The following is a 25,951-nucleotide window of genomic DNA, read 5'->3' as shown; positions in this document are numbered from 1 at the left end:
CTCTTTGCGACACCGTGGACTGTAGCCCACCAGGCTCCTCTGTCCACGGGATTCCCCAGGCAAGAACACCAGAGTGGGGTGCCATGCCCTGCTCCAGGGGATCTTCCCAACCGAGGGATCAAACCCGCGTCTCCTGTGTCTCCTTTGTTGGCAGGCAGGTTCTTTACCTTGGGTCACCTGGGAAGCCCTTCACCAGGGTACACATTCGTCCAGATGTATCAGGTCGTACCCTTTGGATATGCTGAGTTTACTGTGTGTTAACCAGACCTCCGACAAAGCTGCTAAACCTCCGGAAACTGAGTCAACCAGGGCGTGAGGGGCTTGCTTTACTACCAGGAAGGCCAGGCCTCTTCCATGAACAACACCCAGGTGACGGATGAGGAGTACAGCATTTGCCTGGGGGAACGTCTAGTCACTGCTTAATTTAAACTGGAGGAGGAAAACTCCGGTTCAGGGTGACTGAGCTGCTTCACATCTATGCCGAGGCCCAAGCAGACAGTGGGGGCGGTCGGGGGTGCCTACACTGGCTGGGCCCCGCCAGGCCCGTGGCAGACAGGAGCATCTTTGCTCTCATCACAGCCTGGAAGGACGTCTGCTGGGCCCGCTCTGAGGATGAGGACCTCGGTTCCAAGCTGACTTCTGCCCAGGGGGCGTCTCACTGTCAACCCCCAAAACAGGAAGGGGCCTTGCCGGAAATGTCATTGTAAATGAGCAAGTCAAAGACAGTGATATATGTTTAAGTTTTTTCCTAAATCTTTATCAGTTGTCGTTGTTCAGTTGCCCAGTCACGTCCAACTCTGCGATGCCGTGGACTGCAGAATTCCAGGCTTCCCTGTCCATCGCCATCTCTCAGAGTTTGTTCAAACTCATGTCCATGGAGACAGACGAGCCTGGTAGGCTGCAGTCCATGGGGTCGCTAAGAGTCAGACATGACTGAGCGACTTTCCTTTCACTTTTCACTTTCATGCATTGGAGAAGGAAATGGCAACCCACTCCAGTGTTCTGGCCTGGAGAATCCAAAGGACGGGGGAGCCTGGTGGGCTGCTGTCTCTGGGGTCGCAGAGAGTCGGACACGACTGAAGTGACTTAGCAGCAGCAGCGTGTCCATGGAGTCAGTGATGCTATCTAACCATCTCATCCTCTGACGCCCTCTTCTCCTTTCTGCCTTCAGTCTTTCCCAGGATCAGGGTTTTTTTTTTTCCAATACTAAAACCTTTATCAGGTTAATATTTTTAAAACTAGTGACTGCTTAATGTCCTTTTTATTTTTCAAATCAACCCCATTGGTATTTCAAGCCTTGGGCCAAGTGTCCCTGCCCACTGGCACCTGGGCCAGCTTCTGCCCAGGGACCACTGTGTATCGGCCAGGCCCCATGGGAAAGCTGCTGAGAGGTGTGACTTGGAGTGACCTGTGACTGCGTGGCTGGGCCTCAGGTTGCCTGGTAACAGGGGTGGGGGGGGTGACACGCTGCGTCGCTCCAGGACAACTGCCAGCACCACCTTAGTTGGGAGCAGAAGAGCACTGGGAGGCAGAGAGGGCAGCTGGGAAGTGAGGGGGGGACCACCTGCCGGGCACTCACCCCCACCCCCGCGAGGCGCCCCTCTGTCGCCAGCCCACCCCCAGGTATGACACGGGGTGCCGGGCCTGGCCCTCCTGGCGGGGTGACCCCAAGAAGCTGCCCCCGTCCCCGATGGGGTCTCTGCTGGGTCCCTCTGTGATGTCCGCTTCCCCCCCACACCCCCATCTCAGACGTAAGCGCCCCTCACAGAGCCTGGTGTGCAGAGGACCCTCCGCAGACGCCCCCCAGCCCCTCCTGCACAGCCCGCGCCCCAAGCGGCCACTGTGAGTGAGTGTGTGCTGCAGGAGGGTGGGCTGGTGGGTTAATTTGAAATTTTAACTTGCTTTCCTTTTCCCACAGGGAAAAGATGTGGGAACAGGTTTCTAAAAATAGCCTGGCCTGTCAGAACTGTTAACCGTCAGGCCGGGCGGAGATGCCGGCCGCCAGGGAGGGAGCAGCCAGGAGTCCTGGTCCAGGGCCTCCCGCTCCCAGCACCTGCTGGGCTCGCTGGTCAGCAGGCAGCGCCGCCCCCGGCAGAGACCGGCCCTCAGAGGGGCCGGGGACCCCCCAGGGCACTTCCCCACAGCCACCCCCATGCAGGGAATGGCCAGGACCACATACCATGTCACACACTGCTCCCCCAGGGCTGCCTGCTCTGGGGGTGCAGGCTTTACACTCTCCCACTCCCGTCCCACACAGACCTACAAGGACCCCTCCCTCATGGGAGCAGACTGAGGCTTGGAGAGGCTGGGGCAGCGTGGACCCCAGCCAGACGAGTGACCAAAATCCAGCCCATCTGTGAGGTCTGTGGTCAAGGGTCCTGATGCCTCCGTGTACCGGGGTCCCTGGAGTTCGTGGAAACAGGTTCTTTCTGGGGTGGCCATCCACACACAGGGGTGATGGCTGCGGACACCCCAGCCTGGGTCTGGACTCCGTCTGCTCCCCACCTTCCTTTCCAGGGAAAGAACAGACCCGGCAGAGAGTGGGTGGGAAGAGACGGCAGGAAACCAGGGCAGCGTCGCACCACCGGCCCTAGGGCCCACGGCCTCGCCCAGCACACGGTCGGCCCACCACCTGTCTGAGCAGACGACCCCACCAGTCACAGCCAGGCTGCCTGCTCTCTGGCTGTGCCAACCCCAGGGCCCTCAGGGGACACAACCAGACCCGGGGCCCCTCTGCCGACAGTGTCCCGGTCAGACCGGAGGGTTTGGAAGAAAAGTCCCAATGAAAGGGGCCTTGTTTTAGAAGAGCCGAAGCACATACACTCAAGTCTCTCTGACGTGAGAAACTGGCTGGACGCTAAGATGCAAATACCTCCTGGGAGTTAAGAGGACAGTGCAGCGAAGACCGTCGGCACAGACATTCATCCAAACGTCGTGAGATGATTAAAAAAAAAACGTGCCAGGAACAAGAGGCCTGCAGCTCCTGGCGGGGCAAGCACAGCGCGCTTGGCACTCATGCGCCACAGCCCCTGCGGCCTCCCCTCCAGGTGGGCGCCTGGCGGGTGGACCCACAGATGGGAACGCAGAGCCCGGGCAGGACGCAGGTGCGCGGCGCCACCCCGAGCCACGCTGACCCGGGCGAGGCCACAGGCCCGCCGCCCGCCTCCCAGGCTGTCTGGTCCACAGGCCCGCGTCTGCCCTGCCCTCAGGCATCTGTCGTGACTTGGCCTCCTTCGCCCGCGATGCTTGAATTTCAGCCCAGCTCAGCCACACTTCAGAACGGGAGGGGCTGTGCGTCTCCCTGCAGACTTCCTAGAGGCCCCAATCTGTGTGTCCATCATCTCACAAAACCTGGAAACACATCTGAGTGATCAGTATCTTCCTGTCCAGCCTCGGCGGCCGGAGCTGGAGGCGGGGGGTGAGTCAAAACAATGCTGAAGCTCACCCGGCCGGTGGGGGGGGTGGTGGGCAGTGCTGGGGCTCATCGGCCTGGACACCCACACCTCCCACTGTCCCTCATCCACGTGGCCTTCCAGTCTGGCTGGACGCAGCACGTGCTCCTGGCTACCAGTTCTCTGGGGTCCTGGGCTGGGATAAAAGGTAAGCACGCCTTTGACCCTGAACCAGAGGGAGGTAGGCGGGGGCAGGAGGCAGAGGTTAGCAAAACCAAGAGAGAGACAACTGTGTTAACGCAGGAGAGTGGAAAGGGAGCCTCATTGAGTGAGCTCTCATCCATTTTATTAACAGGCCTCGACTGGAACACTGACATCGCTAATCTCATTAAGGAGGGCCTCTCCTGCTTCCTACCCTCCGCCCCGCCCGGCCGGGGCTCATCTTTCTCAGTAATGGGGTTACGTGGGGCCTGGCCGGGCTGGGGAACGTTACGACGTGTGGCCACTGAACTGGGACAGCAGGTGTTTGTCCATGCATCTGCAGAAAACGCTCGCAGCACCATCTCTGCATCGGGACACACACGGGCAAGGACACCGGGAAATTGAATCTCATTACTAATTAATGGCTTTAATGCCTGTGATCAGGCCTCAAACACACTCTATTTTCCCAAAGATAAGGTTAGCCCTGTTTGAACTGGGAGCCCAAGTGCTCTGCAAATGCTGACGCCAGAGAGCTCGGCTCCGCTAATCAAATTCAGGCGTTCCGAATCGACCGCCTAGATTTTCAAAACTGTGACCAGAGAATAAATGACACTGGGAGGCTGGCTTTGTTCTCCAGCGAGAGGTGCCACGTGGTGGAGGGGTGGGGGGCGCAGACCCAGGGGCCCACACTCGCTGCAGGGGACGAGGGCGGTCCCCCCCCCCCGGGACTGGCGCTCAGAGCACAAAGCAAGGGTTCTAGACGAGGGGTGACTCTGCCCCCCACCCCCGGGACCCAGGATGAGGTCTGGAGACAGTCTGGTCATCACGCCTGGGGGAGGGGCGCCGGCATCCAGTGCACAGAGGCGGGGTGACCAACAGACCACACGGCCCCACGTGTCCACAGCACCCGGGGGCAGCCCGCACTGCCAGGGACGGACGAGGGGCTTGGAGGGGGCAACCTCACGCTTGTAAGAAGGGGTCTCAGACCGCCCTGCTGGTCCTCCACTGGCCAGCCACAGGCCCCCTGCAGCCCGCGTGTACACACACCCACACAAGCACACACACACCCCCCACACACACCCCCCCACACACAGGCCCCCTGCAGCCTGCGTGTACACACACCCACACAAGCACACCCACACAAGCACACACACACCCCCCACACACACCCCCACACACAGGCCCCCTGCAGCCTGCGTGTACACACACCCACACAAGCACACACACACACCCCACACACCCCCCCACACACACAGGCCCCCTGCAGCCTGCGTGTACACACACCCACACAAGCACACACACACCCCCCACACACAGGCCCCCTGCAGCCTGCGTGTACACACACCCACACAAGCACACACACACCCCACACACACACCCCCCACACACAGGCCCCCTGCAGCCTGCGTGTACACATACATACACCACACATACACACAAGCACACACACCCACACACCCCCCCACACACAGGCCCCCTCAACCTGTGTACACACACATACCCACCCCCACACACACACCCCACACACAGGCCCCCTGCAGTCTGCGTGTGCACACACACACACTACACACACACACAAGCACACACACCCACACACAGGCCCCCTGCAGTCTGCGTGTGCACACACACACACGTACACGCATACAGGAACACACGCAGCCTGTTAGTAGGAACCCGGACTTGGGGCTTGAGAGACAGCTGGGGCCTGACCACAGGGCCCCACTTCTGTGAAGACGCCCCCCTCCAGCCCCGGGAGGAGCCAATGTTCAGCAGGTCAGCGCCCCCTCGGGTGGCGCTGGGCTCGGCGGGTCCAGGTCTGGGCACCCACCTCCCGCAGCACGGCGCCCTGTGGAGCTGACGTCCAGGCCTGGGCCTGTGCCACCTCTGGGGCAAAGCACACTGCTCGGCTGGACTTTAAATCCTGTTTGCCCAGAGCTGACAGCAGGTGAACGGAACCATCATTCACAGGGAAGCAGAATGACAAAGGGCTTCCTCGGGCTGCCGTGTGTCAGGGGACAGGAGCTGGCTGCCGGTGGGGCAGTCTCAGAGCCAAGGGCCAGGCTTGCTGGCCGAGTGACTCACTGGGTCTGGCTGTGAAGGGAGCTGCTCATCCAGCCAGGGGCCAAGGCAGCCAGGTGCAAAGGAGCCATGTTCAAAACCAGCCTGGGCCACTTACTAGGCAGTGTGCCCTGGGAGAGACGCTTAACTTCTCCGAGCCTCCGTTTCCTGCCCTCTTAAACGGGACATGATCCCCACCTCCTCGGTAAGTGAGGTGATGGCTCTGGGGCCCCTGTACAGAGGGGTCATCTCATGGAGGGTGACACGCCTGGCCCAGAGTTGGTTCCAAGTCAGAGGAGCTTTCGAAAGGAAACCCTGACTCTGCTCCATCCCGACCACGCCCATGGAGGTGTGCTCCCCTCTGCAGGGCACCCCACACCCAGCGGGGGGGGGGGGGTTGGCTCCCGCCCAGCCTGCCCCTTCTGCGGCCAAGCCCGTCATTCTACGGCTGTCCCCCAGCGGACGGTCAGCTTGTTTAGGGAGGCAGCAGCCAAGGGGAGGGGCCGTGAGCTCCTCATGCAGCCATGGAGACTGGGAGCCCACCCTCTGGAGGGGCGCCCAGGAGCTCACAGACTGGTCTGGGACCCCATCTTGCCCCCCTGGCACTGGGCACTGTGCACAGCCCATGCTGTCCTCCTTACCACCCCCAGCGTGCACCACATGACTGCCACGGGGTTCGCGCCGTCCAAGGAGGCTCCAAACTATCGCATGACTCAGGAGGGCTGCCCAACGTGGCTGTCGGACAGGCGTCTGGGAGAAGAGGGGACCCAGGCCAAGTGGTGACCCTGGCCACCTGGGGGACCGGGCAGCATCCCTAACACAGCTCTTCACGCCAGGCACCCCTGGGGGGCAAGCTCTAGGAACCCAGGTGTGAACCCTGCCTGGCGATCATGCACCCCCAGGAGCAGGACAGTGACCCGGCCGTCCTCTCCAGCCCTGTTCCTGGCCCGTGGCCCACAGACCATGCTCACCCTGTCATTTCTGTTGGGTCCACGGCCGCACAGCAGAGGACGCGCTTGTGCACGTCACCAGGTGGACGCTGCTTCTGCCTGGGGCTCCCCCGGCTGAGCCTCGGAAGGTCCAGCAGGGACGGGTGCTAAATAAGGACCCGCACACTACCTGCAACCTTGAGTCCCAAACGAGCAGCAGCGACCACTGGGACTTCATCACACGTTAAATCTGTTCATGTGACGATCGCCGTGTCTGTCATGGAGAGGACCTGAGAGCAGGCCCACAACCAAGAAAGCCTATTGTTTCTTTCTTAAGCCTGGGGAAGGACAGTCAGGGAGCGAAAGACAGGAACCAGGGTTCGTGCAGGCCCTACTGTGTGCTGGGCACGTCTCGACCCTAACTCCCTTAGGACTCTCGGAGCCCTGGGAAGAAATAATGCACTGGGTTCTTGGGGAGATATCAGATCCTCTAGGGACAGGCACTGGAGAAGGAAATGGCAACCCACTCCAGTGTTCTTGCCTGGAGAATATCAGGGACAGAGGAGCCTGGTGGGCTGCCGTCTATGGGGTCGCACAGAGTCAGACACAACTAAAGCGACTTAGCAGCAGCAGCAGCAGGGACAGGCACGAGAGAGGATTCTTTGCTCCGTGTTGGACTCTACACCCAGGACTCAGGGTCTCGTCCAGGTCCCCAGAGGCCACGGTGAAAGAGGGACAGGCCCAGCTGTCCTGCTCCAGCGCAGAGCCCATTCTGCTTTGCCGCGCCTGCATCGTGTACAGGACCCATCCACCAGACACCTCTGGAGGAAGAAAGGCCACTGCTGATGAGCTGTAAGAGCCAGGTGCCACCCTGTGTCACCAGGGCCCTCTCCGCAGGCGCTTCAGTGAGACACCTGGACACGGAGATCTCAGAGCGCTACCAGGAAGATGGGGGAGCTGGCCAGACAGCCCCCAGGGACCCTTCCAGCCTGAGCTTCCATGATTCAGACACAGCTCTCCCCTGGGGCTCACAGGGCTTAATTGCCAGGCAGTGCAGCTGATGGGATCTGTAATCAACGCAGGGTAGGAGTGCGGTGGGGGCGGTGGGAGAGGTGAAGTCATCAGCAAGCGGACACTTTGATGAGCACTTAGAGCCACCACTTAGCATCTGAAAGCATCCTTTTCAATTATCTGACAAAGAGCCCAAGGCTAACCTGAAACCCTGAGTACACAGCTGGAGTGTTGGGAAGCCATCAGGATCACGATGCAAGACGGGCCGGGGAGACGAGAGAGGTGGGAGGCAGAGCTTTGGAATTGAAAACCAGCCAAGCACAAACCAAATACCAGCCTGAGACCCCCCGTCTGCTGAACAGCAGTGGGAAGGGACAGGGACCCCAGCGTGTGATGCTCGGGGTCACCAGCTGTGGTGAACAGTCACTAAGCAAAGCCAACGCAGGAGGAGGCGGAGGGGCTCCGCCGGCATCAGTAGGAGACTGGTTCTCAGCACAAGCAGAGATGGAGTGGGGAGGAGGCCTGCTCAGGACGCTCCCTCTCCTTGCTGCCCTGTTCCCGGTGCTGTTCACAAAGTCAGTCTGCGAGCAGAGCCCTGGGCTTCTCCAGGGGCTCAAGAGCCCAGCTCTGCGCTGGGGGGTGGGGGGCGCATGCAGGTCACCCAGCAGTGCTGCGGCTCAGGGAGCGGAGCCCGCCCCAGTCACCTGGGAGGTCTGTCCCAGCCCCCGGACCCTTATTCTGGGGCGCACGCTCAGGAGCTGGGTGACTCAGTCACTCCCCACACTGTCCCCCACCCCCACCTCCCGGCCGGGCAACACTCATCTACTTCTGTCTCTATAGATGTGCCTGTTCTGGACATCTCACGTGAAAGCAATCAGCCAGTAGGTGAGCTTGTGTGTCTGGCTTCTTTCATTAGCGCGATGTTCTCGAGGCTCACCCATGCAGCAGCAGCATGGATCAGGAACCCCCAGTTCCTTTTCTCAGCCGAGTAACATTCCACAACATGGATGACTCACACTTATCTGTTCGTCAGTTGACGGACGCTTGTGCTGTCTCCACTGCTTGGCTGCTATGAAGATGCTGCCATGAACATTTGTGTACAAGTTTTTGTGTGAACAAGTTTTCAATTCTCTTGGGTATATATGCATCTCAGAGTGGAACTGCTGGGTCATATAGGACGCTTACATTTAACTTTCTAAAGCAGCTGCACCGTTTTACATTCATACTAGCAGAGTATGTGGTTCCAGCTCCCCACATCATCCTAGCAGGGGACAAGTGGCCTCGTATTGTGACTGCGACTTGCCTTCAATGAAGTGCAAGTTATCCTTTTGTTGTTGGACAATAACAATGGTATCCTGTCTAGGGAGAGGGTGGCAAGTCCAAGGCCATGAGGATTTATCCCTATGATTTCTTCTAAGTGCTTTGTAGTTTCAGCTTTTATTTTTAGGTATTTGATTCATTTGGACTTAATTTTGACATATGGCGTAAAGAAGGGGTCCAGCTTCATTCTTTTGCATATGGATATCCAGTTGTCCCAGCAATTCGTTGAATACATAGCCGACTCTTGAATAACACGGGTTTGACTTGAACGTGTCCACTTACACATGGATTTTCTTCAATAAATAGGTATGACTTCATAATAAGTTTGAAATTAGGAAGTGTGAGTCATCCAACTTTATTCCTTTTTTTTTCCCTTCAATATTATTTTGGCTATTCTGGGTCCCTTGAATTTGAATTCTAGGCTCAGCTTGCCAATTTCTGCCAAGAGACCAGCTGGAATTCTGATAAGGATTGTACTGAATCTGTAGATCAGTTTGGGGAGGATTGATCTTAACAAAATTAAGTCATCTGATCCACGAACAAAAGATTTCTAATTAGTTACGTTTTTAAACATTTTAATTTCTTTCAAGGATATTTTGTAATTTTCAGCATATACACTTCTTAGGTTTATTCCTTTGTTCTGCCAATGTAGATGGAGTTGTGCTCTTAATTTTTTTGTGTGTTCATTGCTAGTGTATAGAAATACAATTGATATACCAATCTTGCATGGAAACAGACACTTTTAATTGGATCTAGGATTTAGGAATATGACCTTATCATCCTAAAGAGAAGCTTCTGAAGATGTGGGGGCTGGGCGAGGGTACAGCAGCTAAGCTGGGAGAAGATGAGAGCCGGAACGATAGTGACAGATGCTTCTGATTGCTTCTGTGTCTGCCTTCTTAAAGGAGGGGGTGGAGGGGAGGCGTGGAGGGTGCTGCCCGAGGTGTGGCTACATCAGGATCTGTGCTTTGCAGGGACTGGCTCCGGATACAAGGGTATAAATGACTCCAATCCACAGGAGACTGTGAGCCACTGCTCCAAATGGTTATCTTCTAAACTCTGGATGCTGGCCATCACTTCAATAAGCCAGTATGGGAACACACAATGGGATCCAAGCAGTGCTGCTTGGAAGAGGTTCCTGGGCTGCTTTAACAAATTACCGCAAACTGAGTGGCTGAAAACCACAGCCATCTATTCTCCTACCGCTCAGGAGCCAGAAGTCTGAAATCAGCATCGCTGGGCTGAGCCGAGGTGCTGGCAGAGCCGCACTCCCGTCAGAGCCCCGGGAGACTCTGTTCCTTGTTCTCCCAGCCTTTGCTGGCTGCTGGCTTTCCCTGGCTTCTGGCTGCATTGCTCCAGCCTCTGCCTCTGGGGTCACACGGCCTTCTCTCCTGTGCGTTGACCTTTCTTCGGCCTCCCTCCTATAACAACACGCTGCTGCATTTAGGGCCCATGCGTGTTATCTGGGACAGGCTTCCCAGATGGCGCTAGTGGTAAAGAACCCGCCTGCCAATGCAGGAGACAGGAAATGCAGGTTCAATCCCTGGGTCAGGAAGATCCCCTGGAGGAGGACAAGGAAACCCACTCCAGTTTTCTTGCCTGGAGAATCCCATGGACAGAGGAGCCTGGTGGGCTATAGTCCACAGGGTCACGAAGAGTTGGACACGACTAAAGCAATTTAGCATGCATGCATGCATGTTATCTGGGATAACCTCAAGTCCCTTAACTCACACCTACAGAAACCCCCTTTGGCCACATACAGTCAGAGTCACAAGTTCCCAGAAAGGAAGGCTTGGCTCTCCTTTGGAAAGACTTGGTTTTTTTTTTTTGGCTGCACTCCATGGCTTGCAGGATCTTAGTCCCCTGACCAGGAGTTGAACCTGGGCCCCGGCAGTGAGAGCACCAACCCAACCACAGGATCGCCAGGAAATGCCCTGGAGAGCCACTTCTTGGCCTCCCCCTGGCTCTGCGTGCAGACAAGTGTAATCCCCATAACCTCATGTATCAAGCGCTAAGTCACAACCTGCCGGAACCACCCCCTTCACTGGCTTCCGAAAGGGGCCATGTCCCCACAACGGCACTTTCTGCCCACTCTCGGGGGCTCTGTCAGAACCTGCCCCTTGTTCCGTCATCACCATGGCAACTCCACCCAGTCTCCATCCCCTACTCTGAGCCCCTGGACAAGGGCCCCAGGGAGGGGCGGGGCTCCCGTGAGCACCTCCCTAAAGCAGCTGCCAGACCTCCTGCAGGGACTGGCACAGAAGTGAGGGGCCAGGCGGCCTCTGAAGGCCCGGGAGCTTCAGGGCTGGGGCTCGGTCACTCGTCAGATGTTTACTGACTGGCCGAGTGCTGGCCACAGAACGCCATCAAGGCACAGCCCCAAGCACCCAGCACCCTCTGCCACATGCACTGCCACGAACCGAGGGGCCTTACACATGTCACTCGTCACCTCCATCCTCTCGTAACCCTGCCCTGCTGTCCGTGGACTGGGTGGTCAGCACCAACTGGCAGGAACATGCCCCAGGGCCTTCTGGAGCTCCCATCCCTACACAGGACTTCTGGGAAAACCCTCTCCTTTAGTCCACATGACCTCCACCCTTGCAGCCGAGAGGACCTGCTGAAAGGCCTTCCCAGTGACCCTCTCTGGGCTCCCGGGGCCCGCGTGCCGTTTCACTGTCTCTCGATTTCTTTCTCCCTCCCAGAAGCATCTGAGCTCTCCCGCACGCGGAGGCCCTAGCCTGACGCACACAGTAGGCCCTCAGCACCTGCCGGCTGAGCTTTCTCAGCACCTGCTCCCAAGGCCCTTCTTCTTCTCTTAGAGATTTGTTGAAGGAAAACTGTGGTACTACAGCAGAAGCCCAAAAGCTAACACATCCCCGGACACCCCCTGGTGTCCTGCCCTCTCCCCAACCCCCGTCACTCTGCTCGGGCCCTGGGGTCCCCTGCTAGCTCCTGTACATGGTCGGCTGTTTCCCCCTAGACCCTTGGCCCTGCCCCTTCCTTGGCCTCGAGTGTCCCTCCTTAATACTCCCTGGCTTGGCCCACCTTCCTGGGGGTCTTTGCTGATGTGGCCCCCTCGGCAAGGCCTTCCCTGCCCTCCCTGTCTCCAGCCACTACCAGACACTTGTCTCCCCTACAGAAAGTGAGAGTTCCTTAGACAGCAAGGCGGTCCAACCAGCCCATCCTAAAGGAAATCAGCCCTGACTCTTCACTGGAAGGATTGATGTTGAAGCTCCAATACTTTGGCCACCCGATGAGAAGAACTGACTCACTTGAAAAGACCATGATGCTGGGAGAGACTGAAGGCAGGAAGAGAAGGGGACAACAGAGGATGAGATGGTTGGATGGCATCACTGATGCGATGGACATGAGTTTGAGTAAGCTTCGGGAGTTGGTGATGGACAGGGAGGCCTGGCGTGCTGCAGTCCATGGGGTCACAGAGTCAGACACTACTGAGCAACTGAACTGACTGATAGAAAGTGGGCGCTGGAGGGTGGGATGGTGCCACCGTGCTCCCTGCTCTATCCCTGGCATGCAGTAGGTACTTAATGTGTGTCGAACAAACGAATCAAATGAATGGACCCGTGGGGACCCGTGTGCGGATGACTCGCAGTGGGGGCTGGCTCCCGGCCGCCGTGTGAGGGAGGGGTTTACCGTTGAGATGAAAAGTTCAGTGCACAGTTATTCTCGGGGAAAGAACACAGCATAAAAGTCATGGAGGGTTTGATTTGCCGTCAGATAATTAAGCCTCACATTTAGAAGTCGTGTCTCTGGGAGGCCAGATAAGCAGCTGGAGGAGGGAGTGGGTGTGGCGTGGGGGTGCAGGGCAGGGCTCCCCTCCTCGCCTGGCTGTGTGCTCAGCCAGTGGCGGGATGCTCCACAGTGGGGATCTATATCTCGGTCACCTTGGCAACGATCTGAAGGGAATGCCATCCAAATGTGTGGTCTGGACGGTCTGTGAGTTTGCTCTGTGAAGCCAGGAAGTGCCCGTGCGCCAGTCCCCAGGGCGCCAGGGTCTGCAAACAGAGCACATGAGCCCATGGGGGCAGCAGCGGCTCCAGCCCTCGGCTCACACGCCTCCAGCAGGGTTGGAGCCTGAAGTTCAACCAGCCAGGGGCCCGGCCAGCCCCCACTGACTGGACCGCGGAAGAGCTGGGTCTGCAGCCAGTTTTCTCTGCTGTCTGGAGCAGTAATGCTCCCAGCGTGTCTCCCGATGGGACTTTCAAATCACTCATCACACGCCACCATAGGCTCCCACCCCGGCTGGGGAGGGCTTCTCTCACGTTAGGGGTCCAGAGGCACCTCCTAATGGGGCACCCACTTGGGCAGTTGGTGAAAACCAGATCAAGCTCTCTGCCTGCCTCCTTTAAGCTCTCTTATTCTCACTGAACTCCCCAGGCCTTGCCAGGTGGGCGGGGCCCTGGCTTTCAGCCCAGATAAAGGGCAGATGCCCCGAGACTGAGACGTGCGTTCCCTTGGGAGTGTCTGTAGGTCTGGGGGATGTGGATCTGATGGGGGTGCTCACGCTGCCTTCTTTCCTGGGTATTTGAGAACTCCAGGCCGTGCAGAGGCTTGGAGAGAGAATGTTCCAGAGACTGAAATGGGCTCTGCAGCGTGTGTGAAGTGCCCAGCAGGGCTCCCATCTCCCAGGACTCTCTGTCTGATGCCCCAGAAAGCCTCTGATGGTGGGCAGTGTAGAACGGCGGGGTGGGGGACGTGCTGGCACGGGTTGGGTGGCTTTGTCTTGGTGGGATGGGACGTCCCCCCGCACAGGTGGGTGTCATGAGTCTCATTTAACACAGGAGAGGGCAAGAAACAGAAAGCTTAAGGAGCTTAGCTAAGGTCGCAGAGCCTGAGGGTGGCTGAGGCAGGGTTCTGCCTGGTTTTTTAAAAAGCTTACTATTTTTTAACATCTTTGAGATGTACCTCATACACAGCATAGCGTGCCGCCTTAAGGTATATAATCCAGAGCTTCCAGCACGTTCACAGTGTGCACCCATCACCACCACCTCAGTCAGAGCAGGTCGCCCACTAAGCAGGAACCCTGCACCTAGGAGCTGTCTCACCCACCCCCTCGCCCCCAACAACCACTGATCTACTTCCCGTCTCTATAGATTTACCTGCTCCAGATGCTTCAAACAAATGGAATCGGATGGTGTGTAGCTTTTAACGTCTGGCTTCTTTCACCTCACGTGATATGTTAAACATGCACCCACATTTCAGCACATCTCGGCACTCCATTCCTTTCAATGTCTGAGCAACGTGCCATCAAAGGGTAGACCCTGAGTCGCCGAGACCCCAGCTGGGGGACACCTAGCTTGGTCGTTTCCACTTTCAGCTTCTGTTACAACTCACACACAGGTCTGGCTGGTCCTTCATAGGTTTTTACTTCTCTTTGCCAAGGAGGGGATGTGCTTGACTTAGACCCCTGAGTTCTTGTACCCAACCTAGTTCAAAACAAGGATATATCTCTAGAGACTATAATATTTCATCCCTAAAAACATCTAACTTGATAACCCCCTAGAGGGAGACGAATGCAAAGCTCGGATAATCCATTTATCTTGTCCCACTTAGCATGTACCCCCAGAGCAAAAAAAGTTGTTAGCTCGACTTGTACAGAAGCTGCTGCTAAAATGTACTTTGCAGTACAGCCTCGCCCAAAGACGGACTCAGCACTTTGCCCTGGGTTGCCGCGTCGGCAGCATTTGGACTAAACGGGCGCAGTGCCGGGAGCGAGGCCATCCTGCCAGCGTGACGACAGGCCGGCAGCGTCAGGGCGGCCGCCGAGCAGCAGCACCCGATGCCCCGAATGCCCCAGGCAACAGGCTGCCTCAGAGGGAGGCGGGCCCTGAAACACACTGGCGCGTGGGCGGCTGGGTGGAGATCTCGCTGGGGACGAACCCGGGCAGCTGCCCTACATTCTGTCCCTGCCCACCGTGACGCCCTTCCTCTGTCTTGGCCAAGCCTGGGTTCACCCGCCGGCACCCGGGGTCCTCCGCAAACCTGCCCACCTGCCGTTCCAAGCCCGAGGGGGCAGCAGCCCTGCCCCCACTAGCATCACATCCGAGACCACAAGCGTGCCCAGCACACACCAGGAGCCGATATGATTATGCTCACTCCACCGCACAGCCACAGATAATCAACCCCACACCTACGGCCAGCCCAGAGGCTGACCGCGGCTTCCCCGAGCAGATACCGCCGAGCATCCTGCCAGCCCCTCCCGCCTCCCCACACCCCGCCCCCTCCCCAAGTCCCCCTGAGTGCTCCCACAGCCAATGTTCCCACGGGTACACCTGGCACCTGAGCACACCTGCCCTGAGTGGAGTCAGTGGGCAACTGGAAAGACGGGTGAGAGCCATGCAGACGGGCCGAGGCATCCGTGTGACTGTCCGCTGCCTCCGGAAACCCCCAGAGAGGAGAGTGATGAAACAGACACAGGTGTGCCCACGAGGAGAGAGGCCATCCTGGGAAGAGGTGAAGAGTGATGGGCGGAGCTCAGTGGATAAGAAGGACAAAGGCGCAGCGGCCAGCAGGCGAGGGGTCAGTGGGCCCAGTGTCGGGGGGACAGGCGGAGGAGCCTGTGAACAGGGCACAACGGCAATGCAGCCTGAGGCCCACGGGAGGGGTGCTGCTCTGCGAGCCGAAGAACACACGAACCAGAGCCTGCCGTCTGCATCCCTAAGGGAGCTCTGCCCCCAGGGTCACCTCCATCGCTGTTCTGACCTGTGAAACGGGACCAGCACGAGCCCCTCTCCCTGCTGGCCGGAGGAGCGAGGGAGGAGGCTTAGTGGGCCTGCGTGCTGGTGACTCACGCAGGTGAGATTTCACACCTATTTGACCTTGGGCAAGTCAACATTAGCAGCTTCCCAGGTGGCTCAGTGGTAAAGAATCCACGCGCCAATGCAGGAGACTGGGTTCAATTCCTGAGTCAGGAAGATCCCCTGGAATAGGAAACGGCAACCTACTCCAGTGTTCTCTTCTGGAGAACCCTATGGACAGAGAGCCCGGTGGGCTACAGTCCAAGGGGTTGCAGAGTCAGACACGGCTGAGTGACTAAAACAGCAACAAAAGCTGACTTTGGAGTCTCACTAGGAGCGGAGCTGACACCCAGGCTGGGTTCTCATGTCTCGGTCCAGGCAGACGCGAGACGGAGGCTCAGAACACTCACTTTTCTTGGGTTTGCTGCTAACAGGTGGCAGAGCTAGACTGAATCCACATCTGAATCCAAACTCCTCTTCCCCCTGAGCCCTGATAGCTGGCCTAGAAGGAAGGGCTGGTCGCTGAGAACAGTGGGAGCTCCTGTCCTGAGAGATGCCTGGAAGGATGCCCATGGCAGACAGACTGCGGGCGCAGCCTCAGGAGCATCAGCAGGGCGTCTGCGGGGGCTCGGGCGGGCCACCCCTGCCCCCAAGGCCCGCGTGCTCCGGCTGCCATGGGTGGCTCCCCTACTTGGCCTGGGGCAGCTCCAAAGTCAGGCTGCCAACTGGCTTTATCTTCCCTCCGATAAAGTAGGGAGGAAGCTGTGGGAGGGCGGGTGCGGGAGAAACAGCGGCCCCAGCCCAAGTCTCCCGTCCTCAGATGGCCGGCCCCTGGGGTCCCGGGGTCCTCGCATTTTCAGCATAGAAGGCACGTGTTACCACTGTGTCAGGGACGAGATTGGGGTGCAGGGGTGGTAAGTCACTTGCTCAAGGTCACGCAGCTGACCTGAGGCTCACGTCCTCTCCACACGCAGATCACGAGGACCACCCCGTGCCCTGCTCGCGTTCCTCACCCAGCCACCCTCTGGACCGTCCCGGGGGCCCGGTACCGGCTGCCCGCCACTTGGCACCGATTCAGTCGTTCGAAAAGGATCAGCTCCTATGTCAACACCCTGCCCTCCTTGGGCACAGCCCCCCAGACTGCCTTTCCCCTCTCAGCCCCTCACACACATCTCAACCGCAGCACTTACTCCCTAACGGCGCACTGCTCCTGGGGGGCGCCCCCCTCCCCGAGACGGGGACCACCTCGTCGGCGTGCAGAGGTGACGTCTGGAGACAGCATTTCAGAGACAACTGCAGATAAGTTCCACTTATGACAAGAGATGCAAAGAATAGAGATAAACTATGAGCCAAACACATCAGTACGTCACAGAAGTGCTCACCACGACCAAGAACGGTTTATCCTCAGGATGGCTCGCACCAAGAAACCAATCAGCCTAGCTCACCACAGCACTTTAAAGCGGAGAAAAATCAGGATTACATTAATAAATGCCCAAAGTGACTTCACAGAAAAGATTTAGAAGACCTCTCCCCAAATAAACAGCTCTTGAGATAGAAGAAAATGAAATTGCAAGAACTATTTTTAAAGAAAATATTTTACATATTCGAATATATATACATATATGAATTTGTTACATTTCTAATTAGAATGTAACTTTTAACTGGATAAAAATGTCCTTCTAATTCATACAACTAAGAAAAGTGTAAAAGAAGAACAGCAAAAGCAGCAGGGGGCTTGCGTTGCCAGATGTTAAGACTTAATCTAAAGGGCACGGTGCGAGTGCAGAAGCAGACAAATGTTTTCAACATCACAGATCAGAGAATCCAGAAGCAGATCCATGTTTACACGGGAACTAAATATATTACATAGATGGCATGCTAATTCAGAGGAGAAAGTGTGGTTTTCAAAGTAAATTGGCTCTGGCATAACTGACTAAACATCTCTAGGACGACAGGCCAGGATCCACCTCGTTCTACGTGCGCAAATAAATTCCAGATAGATTAACGTTCTAAATGAAGAAGGAAACGAAAAGAACATGGATAAAATAGGAAGTGGGGGAGACATTCCTCAGAGGACGCTGAACTGCAGGAAAAGGAAGGGACTCTTTATGGCAAAGGCACAAAGTCACAGGAAACAGGAGACGAGGAAGCTGTACCCACGGCTTGCTCAGCGGACAATCGGCTCTTCTGCCCAGGTTATGACTTCCTGCAGGTGGGTGAGAAAAAGACACAGCATCTCCCAGGCGGAGGGGCAGAGGGCGCACCAGGGGATTCAAGGGGAGGGGTCTATGGGGTCAACAGAGGAGATCCCCAAGCTTGCCAGCCATCAGGGAGAAGCAAGCCAGAGAGACAGTGGTCTGTTTTCCCCATCAGGGTGAAACAGGTGGACGCAGACAGGTGGGCACCAACCTCTTGCAGGCAGGCCCTCTGAGGCAGGGGGCCTCGCACACATGGAGCGTCCTGTACCCGGACCAGAGAGGAGTCTAACAGAGAAGGGACTGGGAAGATGTCACCGAGGGCCCAGGTCTCCGAAGGACCAGAGGCGAGACTGCCCCGAGACAGCGAGGGACGGGGCGGGGCGCTGCTGTTGTGGGCGGCACCGAGCCCCTCGAGGCTGCTGTCCCAGCCAGCATCGCTCAGAGCAGCGCTGCTCGCAGGATGGCCATGGCCGTGGAGGCCGAGCAGTGGGACCCGGGAGGGGCTGCATGGGTCCCCTCAGCGACTCGGACCTGAGAATTGCTGCCCCAATCCCTATGGGATCAATTACCGTTCCCAATAAAAATGGAGATTTCATTTCCATAGTAAGTTCTGAGGAAAACGTCACTTCCACCCCCAGGAGATGAAGTTTCCCGGCTTGTTTTCAGCCCGCTGCTCTGCAGGACAGGGCTGGCGACACACGCCCCGTGGAGGGTCCTAGGGGGCCACTGGCCCCTGACCCGGGCAGCTGCAGCTCTAGACAAGGAGGTCTCAAGCTGAAGGGCTCCGGTCACTCCCCGGCCCAAGTACCCATGGTGCAAGCACTGTGCCAGGCTCTGGGGACGAAGGGGGGAGGGTAGCTCAGGCCACCTGCCTGCAGAGAAGGGGGGAGCGGCTGGAGCCAGGGTGTCCTCCCTGCCGGGAGGGCAGGGGCCTGGGGGAGGGCTGTCCCTGTGCCCAGGAGGACGGGGCAGCTGTGAGAGCTAAGGGGGCCGGACGCCAAGCCCTGGGGCAGGAGGGTGGACCTGAGGGTCAGATGGGAGGTGCATTCATTACCGAAATATCTTCTGAGCTTCCTCTAAGGGCCAGGCACCTGCTCAGACCTGATCTTACCTGGAAGTCTCACGGATGTGGGAGTCAGCTGCGTATCAGGGTGAGAAGGTGATGGTGATGGTGGGAGGTCTGGGTCCTGGGAGCCCAGAGAAAGGTTCCCACGCACATGGCAGGGAGGGGCTGATGATCGGGATGGCCCAGGCTCAATAGGTGAGGCTCTGGGGCCACTCCACAGAAAATGGGAAAAGGTGGCAGGTGCTAGAGCGATCCCATAAGTACAATTTACAGGAAGTGATCAGAGACGGATGCAGACACGAGTCAGAAGAACCACTTCTGAAAGTAGGCTTTCTTCCTACTCAATCCTAACAGGGGCTATAGGAAGAAAGGCACATGCACACGCACGCCCACTCACATGTATGCACACCACCTGTGAACACACACACACACACACACACACACACACACACACAGATCACCTCAATTTGAATGATTACCTTTAATTCTGCTCTCCATAGGAACTGCATAACCCTGGATTTGTGCCCATGTTCAGCCACACCCCCTCTGGGACCCCTGCAGCCTGTGGGCACACCACATCCCATGCCTCTCCATGCACAGCAACCCCCACCTGTCACCCATGCCCTCACGGCAGGGATTCTCACCCACCAGGAGCCCTCAGATGACAGCCACCAGACGAGGGGCTGGTGGGACACAGGAAGTGCTTTAAACAGGCTCATTTTTATGCAAAGCAGCTTGCAATGCAGTTGAGTGACAGACATCATTTGCTGGAGGGGTCTTGGCACAGGTGGTGTGGCCCCGGGGCCCGTGCTCAGCTCGCCTGCAGAAGCCTCTGTGACAGCTCTGCATGCTGCACAGGTTTCTGATAAAGGCCCTGGCCGTACTGGCTACACTTCCCCCCGTCCCTGGCACCCTTCCATCAGGCTGTCACGGGCATCCCCACCAGTAACAGGTTATGAAAGGGGTGAGGGTGGGGTCACTGGGCTCGAGAGCTTCTGGGGCAAAGCTGTCACTGCCCCGCCAGACTCCTGGTCTCTCGAGATGGACTCTGCTGCCTCCTGGACGCATTTTCTAATCTAAGTGCAAAATAGCCTCTTTCTTCTTTGGCCTTCCTGTGAAACCGGCAGCACGTACATGGTACTATCCGACTGCCACTGGGCTCCAAGTCTGATGGGCACGTGCGACACAGAGAGAGGAGGGGCTCGGAATTCTGGGCCGTGAGCAGCCAGCGAGACCTGCCGTGCCCACCCGGGGGCCACTGCTGGTCAGATCTGGTGGGCAGGAGGCCAGGCGGGGCCTGGGACTCTGACCTCAAACATTTATGGCGATATTCCTTGGTCCTTGGATTCACCAAGGACTTGAGGTCTAGGCTAAGGGTGGCCCTAATACTCTAGGGGAAGGCTCCTGAGGCCCACCAGAGTGAGCGAAGAGAGGGTCTGTTCCCTGCTTGGAACTCTGTTCAGTGTTCACAACTCTGCCCAGGGCAGCCTCCTCTAGGAAGCAGGCTGGCCTCCAGGTCGGATCAGCTGCCCTTTCTCCCTCCACGCCTATATAATCTCCTCTTGCGTGTGGGCAGAACCCCGTGAACGTGACGCTATCACTGCTGTGATTATGTTACATCATCTGGTGAAAAGTGAAAGTCGTCAGTCGTGTCCAACTCTTTGTGACCCCATGGACTATACAGTCCATGGAATCCTCCAGGCCAGAATACTGGAATGGGTAGCCATTCCCTTCTCCAGGGGGATCTTCCCAATCCAGGGATCAAACCCAGGTCTCCTGCATTGCAGGCAGATTCTTTACCAGCTGAGCCATAAGGGAAGCCCAAGAATGCTAGAATGGGGAGCCTATCCCTTCTCCAGGGGATCTTCCTGACCCAGGAATCGAACCGGGGTCTCCTGCATTGCAGGTGGATTCTTTACCAACTGAGCCATCAGGGAAGGCCCATCTGGTGAAAGGCAGATGTTCAAAGTGGGCCTGACCTAACTGGGGAACCCTTTAATGCAGAGAATTTTCTCCAGCTGTGCTCAGAAGAGGAAGTCAGAGGAGAGTGAAAAGGATTCTCTATGCCACTGCAGGCTTGGGATGGAGGGGACACATATCAACCAACGGGGAGCAGCCTTAGGAGCTGATAGTCACCCCTGCTGACTGCCAGCAAGGATCCAGGGACCTCAGTCCTACGGCCATAAGGACCTGAATTCTGCCAACAATAAGAAAGAGCATGGAAGTGGACTTTTTCCAGGGCCTTCAGGGAAGAATTCCACCCAAGAAACACCCCGGTTTTAGCCTGGTGATACCCTGAGTAGAGAATCTTCTGGAAGCTCCCCTGCCCCAGCTGACTTCTCCTTAGCTTTCAAGATTCTGCCACTGGCAGTTACCTTCTTCAGAGAATTCTCCTTCTGTGCTGAGCATGGTGCACTCCCGGACAGGCAGCTGACCCCTCCCCTTCCCAACTCAGACCTCCACCCCTCTGGCACGGAACGAGCTGCTCAGCTGCAGAGGTCGGCCACGTGTGTGCCCAGCAGAGCAAATAATTCTCTTCCTATGAAGCAGAACCTCCCACAAAGAGGCATTACTCCTCTCCTGGTACACCGGCATCTACAGGTAGCAGAAACCTGGGGAAATCCATGCTGCACACTCATATCCAGGGAAACATCCCAGGGACAGTGGAGGGCTCCTTGGGGAATAACTGGGCCAAGAGTCTGGACCAAGGACTGTGTGTGCGCTCACTAAGCGCTGTGCACACTGAGTGTGCGGGGTGGCTCCTTTATGAAGACAGGGTCACATGTGGGGACCTGTCAGCCACCTGGCCCGTGCCGGGAACCCCTGAGCTCTGTGACTCTTCGCCCCGGGGACTGCCTGGAGCAGCAGGTACTACCGTCGCCGCTGCTTCCAGCCGAGGGAGTGGGACCCAGAGGGGTCTGCTGGTCTGGCTGACCCAGGGCTCGGCAGAACAGCCTGAATGTGGGCGCAGGTCCACAGGCTGCAGAGTGGCATGTTTCCCCACCCGTCCTTGGTGTGACCAGTTCCACACACGCAGGCCTCCCCAGCGGTCTGTGCAATAGAAACTCAAACCGGGTCACACCTGAGACACATGGGCTCGGCCATGAGTGTCCCTGTCTGAAGATGTGACGCTCTGACGAGGTCGGTCACAGGCCGGAGGAGAGGTACTACTAGGTGAGGCCGGCTCCACGGGGGTCCGGGCCCCCAGCAGTCCTCAAACTGGGGCGTTTCCATGCCGGGTGCTGTGGGTTCTCACTGCTGGGGTGACTCACTTGCACAGGGTGACTGAAGGCTGAGGGGAAGAGTTTAAAGAAGAAGGTGCCCCTGTGAGGGGAAGCCTGCCATCCACCCGGTGGTGTTCAGGCTCTTCTGCGGTTTGCTGCTGTGAACAAGACCCATAAGCACCCGTCTCCCCTCTCAGAGCCCTACACCCACTAGAGCACCAATTTTTAAAATTTATTTCTTTGGCTGCACCAAGTCTTACTTGGGGCACGTGGGGCTCTAGTTCCCCAACCAGGGACAAAACCTGGGGCCCCCTGCCTCAGAAGCATGGAGTTCTAGCCACTGGACCATCAGGGTAGTCCCAAGCACCAATTTTTTTTAAACTGGGGTGGGGGGGGGGGCAAGACTTCACCCACCCGATCGGCCTCTCTGGCCTCCTCACAGCCTAGAACCAGAGCTTAGCTGCCCTTCATTTGTTTTATCTGTTGGGCTGCAGATACGCTGCATCTGGCTAATAAATTCTGAAAAGCACTGAGCAAAATCCTGCAGGCCTGTCCTGGCCCTGCTCACCACGGCTGGGTAGCACGCGTCCTTATCACCCTCCCTCTCCTGTGGGCCGATGCTTTGGGAGCGCTGTCTGTCTGTCTTTCCGTGTGTATCCACCCACTCACCCATCCCACCTCGTAGCCCCGGGGACGGCGGCCGTCGCGGCAGCACGAGAGGCCAGTCCCCACTGCTGTACCTGATCGGGCCCCAGCTGATGGCAGGTAAGAGGCACAGAGGCCAAATCTGCCGTCTTTAATTAAGGAGGAGATTGATAAGAACTGTCAGAGTGGGATGGAGAGGATCCAAGCCACTTGGTTTGCTGAGACACAAGAGGCAAAGCTGAAGATTAAAAATACGATGAGAGTTTCCCTAGAAAGCCTACAGAAGCAGTGACAGGGAGGACGGGGCTCAGTGGACAGCAGAAGAAGCCTGGTGACGCTCGAGAATTAACCCCATTCCCCAGGCTCCAGCGGGGCGGCAGGGCGGCCTGATGCCAGCCACTTGGACAATCTGTACTTATTTTTGGACAAATGGTACTTCTCACCAAGGGAAGGGACGGGCGCCTGGACAAAGAATCGCTCACCCTTCTCCGACTCTGGAGGACACTGTTCTGGTGCTGACCCCTGGGCTGGCTGTGCACCTGCTCCTGGGAGCCTCCGCAAGTCCAGACGTCCCAGAGCCCGCCAGGCGCCTCTGGCAGACAGATGTGGAGGACAGGGGGCTCGGGCCAGCCCGGGGCCCAGCCCATCTGATCCCAGAGCTTTCCATCATTCCCACAGGTGGGATGCTGCAGACCGCGGGATGGACAACTCAGCTAAGGACCGCAAACTCCCAATTGGTCCGGACGCCGGGAGATAAACAAGCAGGGCTTCCCGGAGGCCTGGAACATTCTGATGAATTCCCCAGGAGAGACCAAGGCTTGGAAATCTCAGCACACGTGTGACTTGTTCTGAGAAGGAACAAATGCTCTTTGAGGAAGGTGCTTCTACATGGAGGTGTTTTATTTTGTAAACTAGAGAAGACGATCGTCTAAACCCCGAATGTTTGCTTCTGTTGTTGAGAACAGGAAGCTGTGATGGGGCCGCACCACCTCCAGGGAGTCAGAAAGTCTGACAGGAACGCCTTCTCCTTCTGTAATTTTTTTTTTTCCTCTTAGAAAGAAAAACAATGATGAGGACTTGGAGCCCAGAGATCTAGGTTCAAGTCCAGGTTCAGCTGTGAGACTTGGATGACGGTTCACGGCGGGACCCCGAGGGTCTCCCAACAGCGGGGTTTGGATGGGGAACCAGCGAGAAAGTGAACAGAAAAAAAAAAATAGTTTATAAGCTTTAAAGCCCAAGACGACACATCTGTATGGAACAGAAAGGCCGTTCAAGCTTGCCGGCCAGATCGTGGTCCTTATTATCGCCACGATGGAGTGCACGGTGACCGCGGGAAGGGCTGGATCACACTCCACACGCACGGAGCCCCGAGACAGCCCCTGGCTGGGCAGGGGAAGAAGGGGTCCCGTCACCGTCTCCAGACAGCGGGCCAGGGTGGGACGTGGGACGTGGGACTGCTCCTTGCGTGCAGCCACCCCAGGCCCCGCCCAAACCCCCGCCCCACACACGGTGTCTGGGGCCTCGCATGGGCTCGACCTGCTCCCCCATTCAGACCTTACCTTGGTTGGCTGACATCCTAGGTACTTGGGGGCTTTTCTGCCCTGTGGGCCGGGAGGTTGTGAGCACAGGGTCCACCTCTGCCCCGCTCAGCCCCCAAACACTGGCTCAGCGGGCAGGGACAGACAGGGACGGGCAACTAGGCACGTGAGCATGCGGGGCAGCCCTGGGGACTGAGCCCAAGGGCCTGTGCCGGGCGAGACGCCCTCCCGCCGGCTGCTCGGAGATGCCACGGGGAAGAGCGTCCTTTCCCCACTGCTGCTGGGCCTGGGGCCTCGGAGCCTCCCGGGGCCGGCGTCCCGTCAGCCTACTTCCTTCCGGGGGCTGCGGTACCCCAGAACCAGGCTGTTGGCCATGATGACAGACATCCCCTGGCCCTTGGCAGCCACAGTGACCCGTGCCTCGGGGCGACTGCCCCGCTAGAGCCCGCTGGACAGTCTCGGCCCTCAAACGCACGTTTACAGCTGCCTTGGACAGACGGCTCTTGTAGATGAGGCTGGACGTCCAGGGGCTGCCTGGGAGCTTGACCTTCGATTTCCGTCCTCTTACCCCTCCCTCTTTCCAGCCCTGCTAAGGGGAGCTCAGGGCCTTTGTCAGCTGGTGGGCAGGCGGGAGAGCAGCTGCAGCCCCGGGCCAGCCAGCCTTGTAGCGACTGGGAGCCGACACCAGGCTGGTGAGAATACACACAGCCACGTTCTCCGGGGGCTGATTGACCATAACAGGAGGCCTGTGTGGTACCATCACCTACCAAATAACACCTAATGCACCACAAGAGGGGTGGCCCACAGTGGTCTCTGCTCACGCTGTTATCTTGGCCTAAAGACGTTCTGCCATCCTTGTCTGCCTGGGTCCCTGCGACTCCCACAGGTAAAGCCTCGGGGTCTGGCTCCTCTGTGCGTCCAGCAAACATGGAATGCCTGCCACATGCCTGATACTGCTCCAGGGGTTGGGGATATACTTAGAGGACGTGAACGTCATGGTCCTGCCCCCGTGGGACACCCGGCTGAGCAGTGGGTACAGCAAGAGCAGGGTCTGGGTGGGGTGCGTCCCGATCACCCCCGGGGGCCAGGGACAGCTCTCAACAAGTGACGTCCACGCCGAGAGAGGGAACCAGACGGGCCACCACCGCAGGCGACAAGGGCTGACACTGGGAGAGTGGTCAGTGAGCAGACCAAGGCCCTGAGCCGACAGGAGCCTCGTGTGTCTGCTGGACAGTGGCGTCGGAGGACCCTCACCCCACACCCCTGAAGTCAGCTGCACCCCTCAAGTGTTCTCTGCACCCCTTGCTCCTCCAGGGCACCCCTGAAATGCCACTTCCTCCAGGAAGCTGCCGGCTCTGCTAGGTGTCTCCCCAATTTAGTTAACACAGTTAGGAGGAAGGAAGGAGTATTCCCAGGGGAATGAGGGTGCCTTCCTAAGACGGGAAGGGCAGCCCCCGGCCAGGCCTGGGGACATGGGGTAAAAACTGGTGGCCTCTCCCTCCCAGGACCCGCGGCTTCCACAGCCTGCCCTGTGCTGGCTCCAACGGGCTCTGCTTTCTGAGACGCAGGCACCGAAGGAAGTGGGGCTCTTAACAATTACTCTGCCGCCCC

At 57.7% G+C, this 25,951-nt stretch overlaps 1 protein-coding gene and 1 long non-coding RNA gene across 4 annotated transcripts in view; one reads left to right on the top strand and one right to left on the bottom strand.

Moving 5' to 3' along the window:
- The window catches only part of TRAPPC9 (trafficking protein particle complex 9), a 389,597-nt gene that overhangs the window by 34,733 nt on the left and 328,913 nt on the right, over nt 1-25,951 (bottom strand). The window lies entirely within an intron of this gene.
- Nucleotides 1,254-4,217, top strand: LOC113904074. Its single transcript, XR_003514397.1, has 2 exons — nt 1,254-3,418; nt 3,748-4,217. It is a non-coding gene; the product is annotated as an uncharacterized LOC113904074 (long non-coding RNA).

This window comes from Bos indicus x Bos taurus, chromosome 14 (assembly GCF_003369695.1).
Source record: "Bos indicus x Bos taurus breed Angus x Brahman F1 hybrid chromosome 14, Bos_hybrid_MaternalHap_v2.0, whole genome shotgun sequence".
Lineage (NCBI taxonomy): Eukaryota > Metazoa > Chordata > Mammalia > Artiodactyla > Bovidae > Bos > Bos indicus x Bos taurus.
The sequence above is the reverse complement of the archived record's forward strand: the minus strand, read 5'-3'. Positions and strand labels throughout refer to the sequence as shown.